Raw genomic sequence first — 16,742 nt, forward strand, 5'->3', positions numbered from 1 at the left:
CGAAAACCTCTCTTTTGTGAAGTGCTGTGTTCATGGTTCTCAGCTCTCCATCTATCCTTTGCTGGCTTCTTGTTTTTATTCTATACCAGATTTCTGTTTGTAGTTGCCTTCTTTTAACCTGCATGGACACCCAACTCCCCCAATAATACTTAAATATCCATGCTTTCAGCTATTGGGTCATTCTGATGGCCCTCAAGTATATTTTTAATGTTTTTCCGAGTTCCGGATCAACTCAGAACCTTGTATGCTAAATAAGTGCATGCAGTTTTCTGGGGGTTCAGGATACGGTCTTGTTAAGAAAGTTACTGGGCTGGGGATGTGGCTCAAGCGGTAACACATTCGCCTGGCATTCACGGGGCACTGCGTTCGAGCACCACATAAAAATAAAATAAAGATGTTGTGTCCACTGAAAACTAAAAAAATAAATATTAAAAATTCTCTCTCTCTTTAAAGAAAGAGAAAGTTACTGACCACATGAGCTTTACATTTATTTATTTTTAAATTAACAAATAAGATTTGTACATCTTTACCATGTACAACAGGATTTTGAAATATTTATACATTGTAGAATGACTAAATTGAGCTAATTAACATATATGTTAACTCAAATACTTATCTTTTTAAAAATTTTTAAATTTGTTTTAATTAGTTATACATGACAGTAGAAGGTATTTATGCTCGTTGATATATCACACATAGATGAGATATAATTTCTTATTTTTTTGAGTGCACATGTTGCAGAATCATATTGTTCATGTAGTCACATATATACATACAGTAATAATGTCTGTTTCATTCTGTCTTTCCTATCCTCACATCCCCTTCCCTTCCCTCTCCTCCCTTCACTTCCCTCTACCTAATCCAAGGTAATGCCATTCTTCTCTAGTGCCATCTGCCTTATTGTGAAATAGCATCCACATATTAGAGAAAACATTCAGCCTTTGGTTTTGTGGGATTGGCTTATTTTGCATAGCATGATATTCTCTAACTCCATCCATTTACTGGCAAATGCCATAATTTCACTCTTCTTTAAAGCTGAGTAATATTTCATTGAATATATATACCACAGTTTCTTTATTCATTCATCTGCTGAAGAACATCTAGATTGGTTCCACAATTTAGCTATTGTGAATTTTGCTGCTATAAACATTGATGTGGCAGTGTCACTGTGGTAAGTATGCTGTTTTTAAGTCCTTTGGGTATAAACCAAGGGGTGGGATAACTGAGTCAAATGGTGGTTTCATTCCTAATTTTCTGAGGAATCTCCATACTGCTTTCCAGATTGGTTGCACCAATTTGCAGTCCCCCCAGCAATGTATTCATGTGCCTTTTTCACCACAAACTCACCATCATTTATTGTTGCCTGTATTCTTGATGGTTGCCATTCTGACAGATGTGAGGTGAAATCTTAGAGTAGTTTGATTTTCATTTCTCTAATTGCTAGAGATGTTGAGCACTTTTTCATGTATCTGTTGATCAATTGTATTTCTTCTTCTGTGAAGTGTCTATTCAGTTCCTATGCCCATTTATTGATTGGGGTTTTTTTTTTTTTTGGTGTTAAGTTTTTTGAGTTCTTTATATATCCTAGAGACTAATGTTTTATTGGAGGTGCATGTGGTAAAGATTTTCTCCAAATCTGTGGGCTCTCGCCTCATATTATTGTTTCCTTTGCTGAGAAGAAGCTTTTTAATTTGAATCTATCCCCCATTTATTGATTCTTGATTTTACTTCATGTGCTTTAGGAGTCTTTTTAAGTAAGTCAGATCCTAGGCCAATGTGGTAAAGATTTGGGCCTATTTTTTCTTCTATTAGGTGTAGGGTCTCGGTTCTAGTGTTTATGTCTTTGATCCACTTTGAGTTGATTTTTGTGCAGGTGAGAGATAGAGGTTTAATTTTATTTTGCTACATATGGATTTCCATAGTTCATCATATTAATAGACTTAAAAACAAGAATCATACGATCATCTGAATAGATGCAGAAAAAGCACTTGACAAAATATAGCACACCTTCATGTTCAAAACACTAGAAAAAATAGGGATAGTAGGAGCATACCTCAACATTATAAAAGCTATATATGCTAAACCCAAGGCCAGCATCATTCTAAATGTAGAAAAATTGAAAGCATTCCTGCTAAAAACTGGAACATGACAAGGATGTCCTCTTTCACCACTTCTATTCAACATCATCCTTGAAACTCGAGCCAGAGCAATTAGACAAAAGAAAGAAATTAAATAGATACAAATAGGTAAAGAAGAACTCAGACTATCACTATTTGCTGATGACATGATTGTATGTCTAGAAGACCCAAAATTCCACCAGAAAACTTGTAGAACTATGCTGAGGACCATTGCTAAGTAAGAATGACGCATGGCATGACCCAGGTCATTTGCAGTGACATTGCATGTAAGGTGACCTTGCTCAAGGACCAGGGCGGATCTGGGTTTAGGGCTCCGGGTTTAGGGTGGATCGGGTTTAGGGCGTTCCCGGTTTAGGACAATCCGGGTTTAGGGTGGTTCCAGGTTTAAGGTGTACCCTGCTGGGAATAGGGCGTATCCTGCTGCCTCAGGCGCGCCTGCTCCTTGAGTTCCCGTTGAGTTCTTGCGGGATTGAGAGAGTATTTGGGATTTTGCCCAGAACGTGGATCCCCCCAGAACGTGGGTAGAGTGCTGGTGTGAGTTCAGGAATAAAGAACTGCTGTTTGAATCTACAAGGCTGTGAGTGGCTCGTGATTTTGTGCCCAGCCAGACTGCGGCAGAACTAATTAATGAATTCAGCAAAGTAGCAGGATATAAAATCAACACCCATAAATCAAATGCATTCCTATATATCAGTGATGAATCTACTGAAAGAGAAATTAGGAAAACTACTACATTCACAATAGCCTCAAAAAAAGAAAAAACGAAAAAAAAGAAACAGCAACAACAACAACAACAACAACAAAACCCTGGGAATCAATCTAACAAAAGAGGTAAAAAACCTCTACAGTGAAAACTACAGAACACTAAAGAAAGAGATTGAAGAAAACCTCCAAAGATGGAAAGATCTCCCATGCTCCTGGATAGGCAGAATTAATATTATCAAAATTACCATACTACCAAAAGCATTATACAGATTTAATGTGATTCCTATTAAAATCCCAATGACATTCTTTACAGAAATAGAAAAAACAATCATGAAATTTATTTGGAAAAACAAGAGACCCAGAATAGCTAAAGCAATCCTTAGCAAGAAAAGTGAATCAGGAGGCATCACAATACCAGACCTTAAACTATACTAAAGAGCTATAGTAACAAAACCAGCATGGCATTGGCACCTAAATAAGTGTAGACCAATTGTACAGAATAGAGGACAGAGACAAACCCACATAAATATGGTTATCTCATACTAGACAATGGTGCCAAAACATTCACTGGAGAAAAGATATTCTATTCAATAAATGGTACTTATCATTTTTTTTTTTTTTTTGTGGTGAGAACACTTAAAATCTACTTGGGAGATTGAGTAGATTTTCAAAAATATAATACATTGTTATTAACTTGGTCATCATTTTTCATCATAGTTCTCTTGAACTCATTCTTCCTAGCTTAGTAAAATTTCATATTATTTGACCAACATCTTGCCAGCCCCCTCTGCTCCAAAGCACCTCGTAGTCAACCTTCTACTCTCTGCATTTTAGATCGAATACTTTTTAGATTCCATATATAAGTGAGACCATGCGGTATTTGTCTTTCTGTGTCTGGCTTATTTCACTTAATGGGATCTCCTCCAGTTTCATCCATATGGTTGCCAATGACAGAATTTCCTTCTTTTATAAAGCTAAATGGAATTCCATTGTGCATGCATGTGCATGCACGTGTGCGTGCGTGCACACACACACACACACATACATCACATTTCTGTATCCATTCATCCAGACACTTAGCCTGATCCCATATGTTGACTATTGTGAATAGTGCTTCAATGAACATGGACGTGCAGATGTCTCTCTAACACACTGATTTCATTTCCTTTTGATATTTTCCCAACAATGAGATTGCTACTTTTTAGTGGGAGACATCAGACAATAAGCCATAAACATAAAAAATGTAAAAATTAGATTTTATGTGACAAGCTCTATGAAAAGGATGATAAAAAGAACAGGATAAGATAAAGAAGATCGAGAGTTCCATGAGGATGGGTGGGCTTTTCAATTGAATGGTCAAGGTTGGTCTTGCTGAGAGAGAAACATTTGTGATAATCTTAAAAGACATGAAAGAATTGGCCTTACAGTTACTTGAGATAAATGCATTTCAAGGAAAGGAAGAGCCATTGCAAAGATCTTAAGGCACAACTATACATTGTATGGTCAAGGAACAGTGATAGGAATCAATCAGAGAGGAATTGAGAGGTCAGTGTATGTAGGGCCTCGGCAGCTTTTGTAAGTACTTTGGATTTTACACTTTGTAAATGGAATTTTGAGAATAGGAATGACATGATATATTTTACATATCCAAAGCTTAATTCTGGCTGTTGTACTAGGATTATACAGAGTGTGTACTGATTAATTTTAAATATTGACCTGTCTAGATTAAGAAGCACCTAGAGAAATGATAAAGCATTTCTTCTGGTGTGCCTATGCAGGTGCTTCTAGAGGAGACAGGCATGTGAGTTGGTGGACTGAGTGGTGAAGACAACAAAAAAGGTTTAGTAAAGGCCGCTTTTCCCTAACCTAGAACTAGAACACATTTTTTTCTTGCTCTTGCGCATCAGAGTTCCAGGCTGTCCAGCCTTCAGGCTCCAAGACTACAACCAGCTCCCCAGTTTTTCAGGCTTCAGCTTCAGATTGAAGATTATACTATTAGCTTCCCTGGTTGTGAGGGTTTTAGACTTACTCTGCAACAGCCTACTAGCATCCCATAATTTCCAGCCTGCACATAACCTGTTGTGAAATTTCTCAGCCTCCATAATACATGAGCAAATTCCCTTAAGAAATTCCCTCTTTATTGTCAGTCTACACACACACACATATACATAAATACATGCATACTTACATATGTACAGATAGATAGCCTACTGGTCTGTCCCTCTGAAAAACTCTAATACAGGATGATAAAAGCAGAACACAGAGACCAATTATATAAAGTTATTACAATAATATAGGCAAGGTGCAATAATGACTTGGACCAGAGTGGTAGTAGTAGAGTTGATGAGAAGTGGGAAGGTTTTGAATATAATTTGAATATAGAGCCATTAGAATTTCCTGATGTATGAAATATGTTTGCCCTGAGCAACTAGGAGAGGATTGCCATCATCTGGGAAAGCTGAATATGAAAGAGGTTTGATGAGGAAGTTCAGAAGAAATTATGTAGCTATGCTAATTTTGAAGCAATAATTTCTCTCTCCTCTATCCCTAAAGCATCTTGTTTTTGTTTTTAAAAGAACATTTGTCATCCTTTATCATTCAATATATCATCCTTTACTATACCATTCTTTAACTATTTAGGCATGTGTCATAGTTCCTTTCTAGAATATATGCTCTGTGAAAGCAAAGGTCAGGCATGACTCATCTCTGTGTCACTTTAGCAAATAGTACAGTTCTCTGAATTTTGGAAGTGCTCAGAATGTACATGCTAATTTGACTTATTGGTTCCCTTTATTGCATTTTTGGCTTTAAAATTGAAGTTAATGACTTCAAAGTTACTGCTGTCACTTGATCTTCTGAGTTGTTCATTTACTATAATAGATAATAAATCATAAGAATAATTTGAAAACACCAAAATACAATGATTGAAATGATTGCAAGTCCTGTTTTTTTTTCCTCATAAAAATCTAGCCCTCATCCTGTCCCCTCCTCCAAGGTCAGTGATTGTCAACTCTTTCCCCACTTCAATCCCTCTTACTATATATGGTACCAGTAAAACTGCTGGCTCTCCTCTAATTCAAGTTGATCAGATTATTTCTAAATTGAAATGTCTTTTCAGTCATTAAATTTAAGAATAATATTGATTTAAAAACAATTATTTTTACTGTTCTCTATGGGTTCAATGTATTAGGTTTCCCCACTTCTCCTTTGTCTTCTTTTTTCTTTGTCTTCTTTTTTATTTCATCTCTTTTTGCTGTTAATTTAGTTGAGCAAATCAATGACAAATGGTTGCTTCGAAATTATTTTCAATGGTAGCATAAACAAAGATGTTGACATGCATTTATAGTAAATATTTTAAAACCAAAATCAGGTTAGTCACTATTTGAACAAAGTTATGTAACACCAAATTTGTCATCTTGCATTTATAGATTCAAGCTGGAAATTCTAGAATGTGAGCCTGGCAATAAGAAGCAAATCCAAACACATACCAAGAGTTTTGTTTTTTTTTTTTTAATTGAGATGACATATGCTAGTTTGATATATAAAAACTATCTTTTGTTAATAAGACCACTGACAAATTCACTGACATAAAGTAATAGTTTTATCTTAGTGGACTCTTAGAAGGGAGCAATGCCCTCTAATTGCAATGAGTCTATCAGTATTGCTATCTATCCATCATTTATTTTCCAACCAACGGTATTTTTGTTGTCTGTTTTTACAAAAAAAAAAAAAATCAGGCTAGTGAAGTCACTTGTGACTGCTCATGCTTCATATTTAGCAAGTATTTACTGAGTGCTCATTATATCCTGATGCTAGCTTGGTACTTTTACAGTGTTAATTCATTTGATTGTCACAATAATCTTGGAGATATTCATTGATAGTCCCATTTTTTTTTGAATGAGGAAGTTGCAGTCTAGGTTGGTTGTGTGACAGGTAGTAAATGGAATTGTGGGCTCCATGAGGGGACTGTCTGTTATGCCTCATTCAGTGCTGGAATTCCAGGAGTTAACACTGAAGTATTAATTTTTAGCAAATATGAGATTGATGAACAAATGAGGGTAAGTAAGGGAAAAATATGAATTCAAACAGAACTCTTCTAATGACAAGCACTATATTGTGTCCTTTATTGTAAGACATGTCAAAGCATTTCCATATCATTAAAAAATCTTAACCAGAAAAAAATATTTTAATGGTTCTATTATAGAGCTAACAAATGGTCATAGTGAAGATCTAACTGCTCAGAGTAGTGTGCTATAAGAAATTCTCTGTGCCCCATACCAGAAGCAGCCATTAAAATTAAGTGTGTGCCCTTCCACACAAGAGGGTATGAATACATACCTACATGTAACAGTCAGGGCTCTTCAGAGAAGCAGAAACTGAAAGGATCAATGTTGAATCTCTGTATCTAGGCATTTTACATTTTCAAGTCTTCTTTTATGCTACATGGTAGAGTTTTAAATCTTTCCTCTTGGATTAATATTAAATTTGTTCACTTGGTTTTAAATTTTTGGTTATTATTTTAATAATCTTATTTTTACATTTATTTTTCTAATACTTTTTATAGAAAGGAAAACCATTGATTGATTTTTGTAAGTAAATTTTATAAATGAATCCCATATTGGTTTTTCTTATTGTGCCTATGCTGGTTTTCCCCTATTTTTTCAAGTTCATAATGATATCATTGTATATAATAAAAATCTTTCCTCTTATTTGCAAAGTTTACACTACACCTCTTACTTTCTTATTTCAATGCATGGACTCATTCTTGCAGACTAATAAGTACCATGCTCTTATTTGACCTCCTCACTTTGTTCTCAGCATATACAGGATTGCCTCTATTATTTTATGTCTCCATGAAGATATTACTTTGGGCTTTACACATATATTATTATGTCACATTAAGACATTTTCCACCTCTTTCTAATTTAATAATATTTTAAAATTTAAAATTTGAAAAAGACATAAATTTTGTTCCATGCCTTTTGAGTAATTTGATCAATCAATAGAGGATATTGTAATAAATTTCTCATGTTGAACAATTATTTCACAGTGGAGATGACTTTAATGTGCCATGGTGTATCAATTTTTAATGTATTGCTGATTTCTATTTGTGAATATATTTGCTAACTAATGTCAATACTCTGGCTTTTTTTTTTATTACTGAGGATTGAACCCAGGGCACTTTACCATTGAGATACATCCCCAGTCTTTTTTAATTTTTATTTTGAGGCAGAGTCTTCAAACTTGTGATCTTCCTGCCTCAGCCTCCCAACTCATTGGAATTACAGATGTGTGCCACCATGCCTGGCACTAATGTCAATATTCTACCACAATGAAAAGATTAATTGATGCTGCAATGTTTTGGTGATCTGTTTCATGCAAAAATTTTAATCTATCCATTTCTTTTGTGACTGCTGCATAGAACTTCATAAATAATTCATAATTTGTATAATCATTTCTTTGTTGAAGGGCATTCATATTCCTTCTCCTGTTTTTAAAGAAAATTTGCTACTACTAACCATAACTACTTTTTCTAACAATGAATATTGTAATACAGTCCATATACATATCTCCTTGTGTATGCGCTATGTTTCATGGGACAGATGTCTAAACATGGAGTTGCAGGATCATAAATTTCATGCAGTTAAGCAGGAGCTGCCAAACTGACCTGATAAGTGGCTATAACAATTCATTGGCTTTAGTAATGACCATCCATTTTCCATACCCACATCAATAGCTCACCCAAAGTACTTTATATTTTGTTAATCTCTGTGAGAATTTTTTTCTAACTGTATTTTAGCATGGCTTAAGATCTTTTTCCCCCCCTTTTTTACTAGCTCTTTTGTGAACTTTTTTATTCACATCCTTTGCCTATCTTTATATTGAGTTGTGTTTTTTTTTTTATCAATTTGGATTCTTTATAATTTTTGTATTTTAGTCTCTTGACTGCTATATATTCTGCAAATATTTTCCTCCTTTTTGTTGTTTTTCCTTTTAAGTTGATGTCATCCTTTGTTGTCAAATATTCAAAATTTCATGTTGTTTAACTTAGTCTTTCATTTTATAGCATTTTACCTATTTACTATTAAAGTCTTCTCTACCAAGAAGGTAATAAACTTTTTTTACTCAACTTTTTCTGCCCCGTTTTCATCTAAAATATATATAATGTATTTTTATGTAAAGTATTTACAAGTAGATTTTAATTTTATTGAGGCTGGGTGTGAAGTAAGAACCTAATTTTAATTTTCTCAACTGTTCCCCAGTTCATTTATTGACTAGTTCATTCTTCAAACCAGGCCTATTTTTTTTTTTTTTGTCTCATAAAACAAGGTCTATTGCAGATTTTAAATTATCTAAAGATTTTAAACAGGAAATGAGTAACCACAATTTTATGTGAAAGTCTAGGATCACTTAAAAAAAAATCTTGTGTTCTCACGTTGGCAGCTATGGTAGTAATAGCTTTTGAATGTGAAATTTGTTCTTTTCTTTTGTTGTCCTGAATGTGAGACCATGAATCTGGCCTGCCTGCGGGGAGGGGGGTCAGGGGGGAGGGACAATTAAGATTAGAAATTATTACATGAGAAATTATTACCTGGTAGGGGCCACCAAGGGACTTGTAGCTACTGATGTGTGAAAGAGCAGGAAAATTGTCTTGCTAGCCTAGATATTTATTTGAAGAAAGATTTTACAGACACTTTCATCTCCACCTTCAGTGTGTCAACAATTGAGCCTAAGGCTCTTAGTTCATAGTTCTCTGAAATAGTTAAGGGGAAAAAACCCTATTTTTAAAATCAGAAGATTAGAAAGAAAAAGGCTACATATAACTCAGGGAAAGACAACTTTCTAGGTATCTTCCATCAGCTCTGGGAAGATTTATTCTCCATCTTTCTTCATACTCTTGGCAGAGATAGAGGAACTGCATGGACTTCCTCAACTGCTCCCACCCCCTGGTTTCTGGTTGGGATCCATTAAATGGAAAGATCCCTGTCTCAGAGCTGTCTGTCCTGGCAGATGATCCTCTTCCCAACAGAGACCCCTTTACATGTAAAAAGTATTAAAAATCCTAAAGGTCTTTTTTCTCTGTGTTGTATCCCTTCATGCTTACTGTATTAGAAGTTAATACTAAAAGAGGTTAAAAATATTTTTGCATTAATTCATTAAAGGTATCAATAATAGGGGCTGTGGATGTGGCTCCATGGTAGATCACATGCCTACCATATGCAAGGCCATGGATTGTATTACCAACATTGCAAAGAAAAAAAAAAGTCAATGATAAAGTCATTACAGGTTAACACAAACACAGTTAAAAATAGTTTTATTCAAAACTAAAACATCAGTGATAAGATTGGCCTTGTTTTATGATTTTATGTGTATATTAATAAATGACAGCTAGATTCTCATCTCTGTCTCTTCATTCAGTCTGTTGTGATATTAAATGTCATGTAGTATCTGGAAAACTCCACTGTACACTGTTAAAGACTGAGAGTGAAAAAGACATTTTATTAAATTATTATGAAAATAGCTTTGACCCTTGCTATGGTTTGGATATGGTTTGAGTGTGTTCGCCAAGGATTTATGTGTTGAAATTAACCCCACCGTGAGGTACTGGAAGGGGGAATCTCAATTCTACTATGATGCTTAGTGGGACACTATTAGGAAGTAATTAGGAATAGATAAAGTCATTTGGGTGGACCTCCCAGATTGCATCCTGGTGACTTTACAGAAAAGGGATAGAGAAAAGAGGATACACACATGTGCTCCCTGTTTCTTGCCCTATGCCACTTTGGGACTCTGTCAGCAAGAAGGCCACCTTCAGATGAAGTTTTCCACCTTGGACCTCCAGACATGAGCCAAAATGAACCTCTTTTCTTTACAAATCTGCCCAGCTTCAAACATTTTCATTATAGTAAGTGGATTAAATATAAATTCATAGATCCCTGAAAGGGTCTCAGGTCCCAGACCACATTCTGAGAGTTACTGCTCTAAATTTTGTCACAGCTTCCAAAATTTATATCAAAGTTTCTTATGTGAATGTGTCATATATTTCCTGCTGTTCCCCTGAGTGATAAATGCATGCTGTCTGGATACTAAGGGACAGTGTGTGTGTGTGGGCGGGGGGTGGCTGGTGGATGTGGGAGGAGGAGCAAAGGTTCTAATCATCTGTTCTCAGAAGGCAGAGCTGTTGCAAACTAGTTTAGGATGCAACTACATCAAGAAAAGTCAGGTGACCTTCTATGGCTGGCAAGCCCTGATAATTTGTCTTTTCTGAGTGTGCCTCATTTCTTGTGTCATGCATGGATGCTGAATTGAGAGCCAGTGGGCCTAGGATCCCTTAGGTAGAGGTTTCCTATGGGTCATTGGTCCTGGAACAGGGCAAAGGAAACGGCGTGTGTCTGGGATGCCCACGAGGGGGCGCAAAGAGGAGTTTGCTTTTAAGGAAACTCTGATCAAGGCGAGAGAGACCTACATAGTACAGAGTTGTTGGTGAATATTAGGCAAACCTGTAGACAAGGGGCAGCTCCCCTAGATCAGCAAAGGCAGACGATACTGCCAGCAGACCCTGAATGTTTCCTATTTCCAAGATGATGTGAAAGTCACATCCTTTCCCCATGCACCCAGTTACCTTTCTTAGAAAGAGAACCAAGGCAAGAGAAGGCTGAGAGAAAAACATCTTGTCCCAAGAAAATAATAGGCATTTCCTAAAGGCACTGTCTAAATGATTACATCTTAATGACTGTTAAAATGTGGTTGTATATTTCTGGTTAGTGTGGTTACCTGAAAAGAAAACCAGGTTAGTTAACTACAGAAAACACAAAGGAATTAGATTTTTCCGTACATATGTACAAAAATTAGGACTAATTTTTGCTAGCAATACATTGCCTTTGCAATATGAGACTATCTTTCTACAGGACCCTAGCCTTTTTGCCATTTATCTAATCTTGTTAGTGCTCAGGGGTCTTATTTATACACGACAGTCCCAATAAATGGTGATTGCAATTTTATTGCCTCAGATTGATTCCATAACCCAATGCTGGGGGAAAAGTGCAGAGTGCCCAGGGCTGCTGTCTAGCCTGATTCTAGGATGTTTAATTCCAGACCTAATGTCTGTGGAGTCCAGACTGCCGTCCCATGCAGCATCACAAAGAGAATTCTTGATTTTGGTGTGATCAAATTGTTGGTGGATTCAATCTGTTGAATTATATCCTTGAATGAGAAACAGGTCCACAAACATTGGGAGTGGTGCAGAATAGGATGGCTTAAACCCGAAAGATGTTGCTACCTGCAGTAACTTTACTGATTTCACTAGTGACTATCTAAGAGACCTGGGCAAATCCCCTAATTTCTCAGCTTCTTAGTTGCTCTGTCATTCAAAGGTAGAAAGTAATACCTGAACTGTTTAGATACCTCCATGGCCAGAATTTAGTAGTTCAACTGTGGTTGGAGGCAGAAGTGGAGATGAGCCTTAAAGACAGATTTATTTTTAGCCAACATAATTTTATTAGAGGTAACTTTCTGCATAAAAGATATTTGTACTTGATTTCTTTTTCCTGAGCACGTTCACACACATTTTGCAACTCCACATTTACTTCCATTTTCCTACCTCTGCTATGAGGCTCAGAGAAAAACTTACAGAGTTACTTGAAGCTGATTCTTGAGTGTGGAATTTCTAGGCAGGTGTTTTTATAACAGGCCTCATCAGAAGGCAGCTAAATTTTTAGGCACCAGTTTGAAGTCAGTTATAATATACATTAAAAATATATTTTTTATCCCAATAGGAAAAATGTGTAATTTAGGGGACTGGATTTTAAATAAGCCAAAAATGAATTGTAATCTGGAAAAAAGAAGTATCACATTAGACAAAAATAGAGGGGCAGTATGATTGAAGGAGAAAAATGGTCAGATTCAAAATAGTAGCAAAAAAGGAAGGTCTTAACTGTTATTTAGGCCAGTCTCTCAGTGTACTTATCATTCATCAGTATGGGTCTGTCTTCATTCTGTAACTTTTTTACATTGAGCCAGTTCCACTGGATTCCATACCTGCTGGTGAAAGAGACAACCTAGGGAGATGTATCTGTACTCCTGGTCTCAACCAGGATACTTCAAGATGTTTTGGGCTTTCAGAAACCTGTGATAAGCAGAATTCTAAAGTCCTCCAATCCTTCCCCAAGATTCCTGTCCTCTCCTATTCAATCAATTGCTAATGGAGGCACAGATGTGAAAGGACTTTTTGAATGTAATTAAATTTTCAAATCAATTTATCTCAATAAAAGGCATTTTTTTTCTGGATTATCCAGATGATCCAAATGGAAACACATGAGTCCTTAAATCTAGAAGCAGCAGAAGAGGCAGTAAGAGAGATGAACTGAAGGGGAGATTGAAGCATAAGAAGGACTTGATCCACCATTGTTGACTTTGAAGAAAGAAAGGGGGCTCTGAGCCAAGGAAAGTGGGCAGTCCCTAGAAGATAATGGAGAGCTTAGGCCCACAAGGGCATGGATCATAATTCAGCCAAAAATCTGAATGAATTTGGGAGCAGATTCATCTCCAGAGCCTCTAGAAAGGAGCACAGCCCTGCCAACACTTTAATTCAGTTTTCTGAGACCTGAAGCCAAGGAACCAGCTGAGCCACTCTGTGCCCAGATTTCTGGTCCACAGGCACTGACTGTGAGAATAATACATATCTTTTTAAAAATTGAACTTTATTTTTAGAGCAGTTTTAGGATCATAGCAAACTTGAATGTATGGTAAAGAGATTTTCCATGTGTCCCGTGTCCCCACATATGAACAGCCTCCATCATTATCAATCTCCCCCACCTGAGTGTAATCAATTGCTGTAATTGATGAACCTGGGTGACACATTGTTATCACTCAGAGCCAATAGTTTATATTAGGCTTCAATCTTGGTGTCATGGATTTTCATAGATTTGGACAAATGTAGAATGCTAAGTATCCAACATTGTAGTATCAAACAGGGTACCTTCAATGCCTTGCGTCTTGTTTTAAGCAGCTAAATTTGTGGTAATTTGTGGGCTGAGATTGTGGCTCAGTGATAGAGCACTCACCTAGCACATGTGAGGCACTGGGTTCTATCTGCAGCACCACATAAAAATAAATAAATAAAATAAAGGTATACATACATGGAGTACAACTTATTTTTTTTTTAAAAAAGAAGAAAATATAAGGTGGCTTAGGTTCAACAGAACAACCACACATAGCTCCTTTGAAGTTACTTAAAGATTAAACTGTGTTTGAGAACTCTACTGAGGAAACTTTCATGAACGGAAGAAGGCAATTCATACCAGAATAGGAATTTATTCTGTTGCATTGATCGTGTAGTTAGCAGCCATCTCAAAGTGTCTAATTGTTGACTGGGTTGTTGGTTTTGAAAGGTTCAACATGCTTCATTCCACAGAGGTGGGGGTTTTCCTAGGGTTTTCCATAGGTCTGCTGATGTTTCTTGATTTTGGTTACAAAGTGATAATGTCTCTCTTTTGCACAGGCATTGCTCATCCAGAGTATTTTCACTTGGTCTTTGAATTGGGTCCTTGGGAGGTAGATCAGGTGGGTAGATATTATCCCCATTTCAGAAACTGAGAGGCAAATTGAGGGCCTGAAGGCATCTGTTCCAGTGATGGAGCTGGGAGAGCAGCCAGCGCTCCTCTGACAAGAGGGTTCCTTAAGTGCCATTTAGGTTGGCCTTAAACTCAATTAGTTCCAGAAATGTTTTTGTGCTTGCATTTATGCCCTTGATCTCATTGAAACAAGGCTAAGGGTGTGAATCAGTTTATCTTTTGAGGCTGCTTTTAGTTATTTGTTCTCTTAATCTATGCATATATTTTAAAGTTAAAGAAAAAAAATGTGGCTTTGGAATTCTATGGATCTGGGTTCAATCTGTTAATTATTCAACCAGTGACCTTGCCAGACACATAACATGCCTCAAATTTGTTTTTTTCATCTATAAAATGAGGTTGCTGTGGGGAGTATGTGCGGTAAATGATGCAGACAATTTAGCATCATGTTTGAGTATTTCATGCCCAAACTCGGGAAAGTCCTGCCCATTCTATCTTTGAAATATTGCATATCTAGAATGAACTGTATTCACTACTTCTTGCTACCACCTCAGTGGAGACCATCATTGTCCCTCATGTTCTATAGATGGTTGTTCCTGTATAAACTCTTTTTCCCACTGCTGTCCTTCCTTTACTATCAGTACAGAGCCCACAGTGAGTCTTTTAAATGCATTTGGATTATAGAGAAACTCAAAGCCCCTGATGGTTCCCATATCCCTCAAATCTGAAGTCCTTATCATTGGCTAGAATCCTGCATGATCTGATGCTGAACTATCTCTGTAGTATTTTTTCTTCCCACTCCCCTCTTGTCTCTGTTTGGCTACTTTGTCCCTTTGCTATTTCTCTCTCTCGCTCTCTCTTTTTTCTTTTTTGTAGGTTCAAAACGGGAACTCCTTTATTCTCTGCACTCCCGCGAACGCCATGCACGCGGCATTCTCCCAGGACACACCACACATCAACCGGAAAATCCCTCCTCTGGAAATCCCTCCTCCAGCACTTCCCCAACCAATGCAAACTCCCCAGGAAATCCCTCCTCTGGAAATCCCTCCTCCAGCACTTCCCCAACCAACAGCAAACTCCCCAGGAATCCCCCCCCCCAGAACTCCAAAGTAGCAGGCGGAGGTGGACAGCAGGGGTCTAATATACAATTGAATACACAGCTTAACATAACCATCATCATGTCAATGGCTTGCTGGGGTCACCTCTCAACCACTCGTTCTGGCAAAAATGCCATACTTCATCCCAACTTGGCTGTGGCCCTCAACATCTCCCCCCTTCTGTTTAATTAAACAACAAGAAATGTGGCTTAGGGACCGTGCCTGTTAGGTTGTCCAATATTACATGTGGTCCTTACCCGTCATCGGATGGGCTGACCTCAAGGCGTTAGCCTCCTGTCTTAGGTTGGTACCATTGCTATTGGATCTTACCCGTCACTGACTACTGGTCCAGCATACAGCCATACTTGTGCATAGGCCTTTGCACCAGTGGGGGGGTGAGGTTCTTTGCCTCACCTCTGTTGGCCCCCAAATTTGGCCTTGGTCCCAGTGGGGGGGTGAGGTTCTTTGCCTCACCTCTGTTAGCCCCCAAATTTGGCCTTGGTGCCAGTGGCGGGGGGGTGAGGTTCTTTGCCTCACCTCTGTTGGCCCCCAAATTTTAGCTGAATGACCATCACAAGCAGAAGGGAGGATACAGAAATGCCACGACACCAAGCCAATTGACGGCTCCTTTGGAAAAATTGTACCACCGGTGACACCATCAGCAAAGATACTCCAGCACTACCACAATTCGCTGCACCAACAGATAGTTCACGATGCATACAAGTGATACATAATCCAGGCAAGTTCTGCAAGCAGTTCAAAGCAGAGGAATCCATCAATATGTCCATTTCCTCCTAAAGTAAACTCCTTGATTGAGCATTACTTGTTGAGTTATTATTCATTGATGCATCAGTTTATACAGTTTACTGTGGTAGCTATCGAAGAAGCTGTAGTTTGGTTTTATCTTTGTCTTCACTGACACTGGGAGAAAGATAGGAATTCTGGCAATGATGGCTAAAAAGAAATTATGTAACATTTCAACAGGTACTAAGAAAACAATTTTCTGAACAATTTACATTATCCTGAACAGAATTATTAAATATAATGAAAAGGAAAGGTGAAAGTAAACAATCTGTTAACCTCCTTATTTGTTCACATATTAAAACAATCCTCAACAGCTGTTTACCCAACTTAAATTAAACCATTTAAATCATGTGAATAATAAAAATATTTGGATCCATTTTCTCATGAGCGCTCCTCATATATGATATATGGACATACGCACATACAGA

Source organism: Marmota flaviventris, chromosome 5 (genome assembly GCF_047511675.1).
Source record: "Marmota flaviventris isolate mMarFla1 chromosome 5, mMarFla1.hap1, whole genome shotgun sequence".
Lineage (NCBI taxonomy): Eukaryota > Metazoa > Chordata > Mammalia > Rodentia > Sciuridae > Marmota > Marmota flaviventris.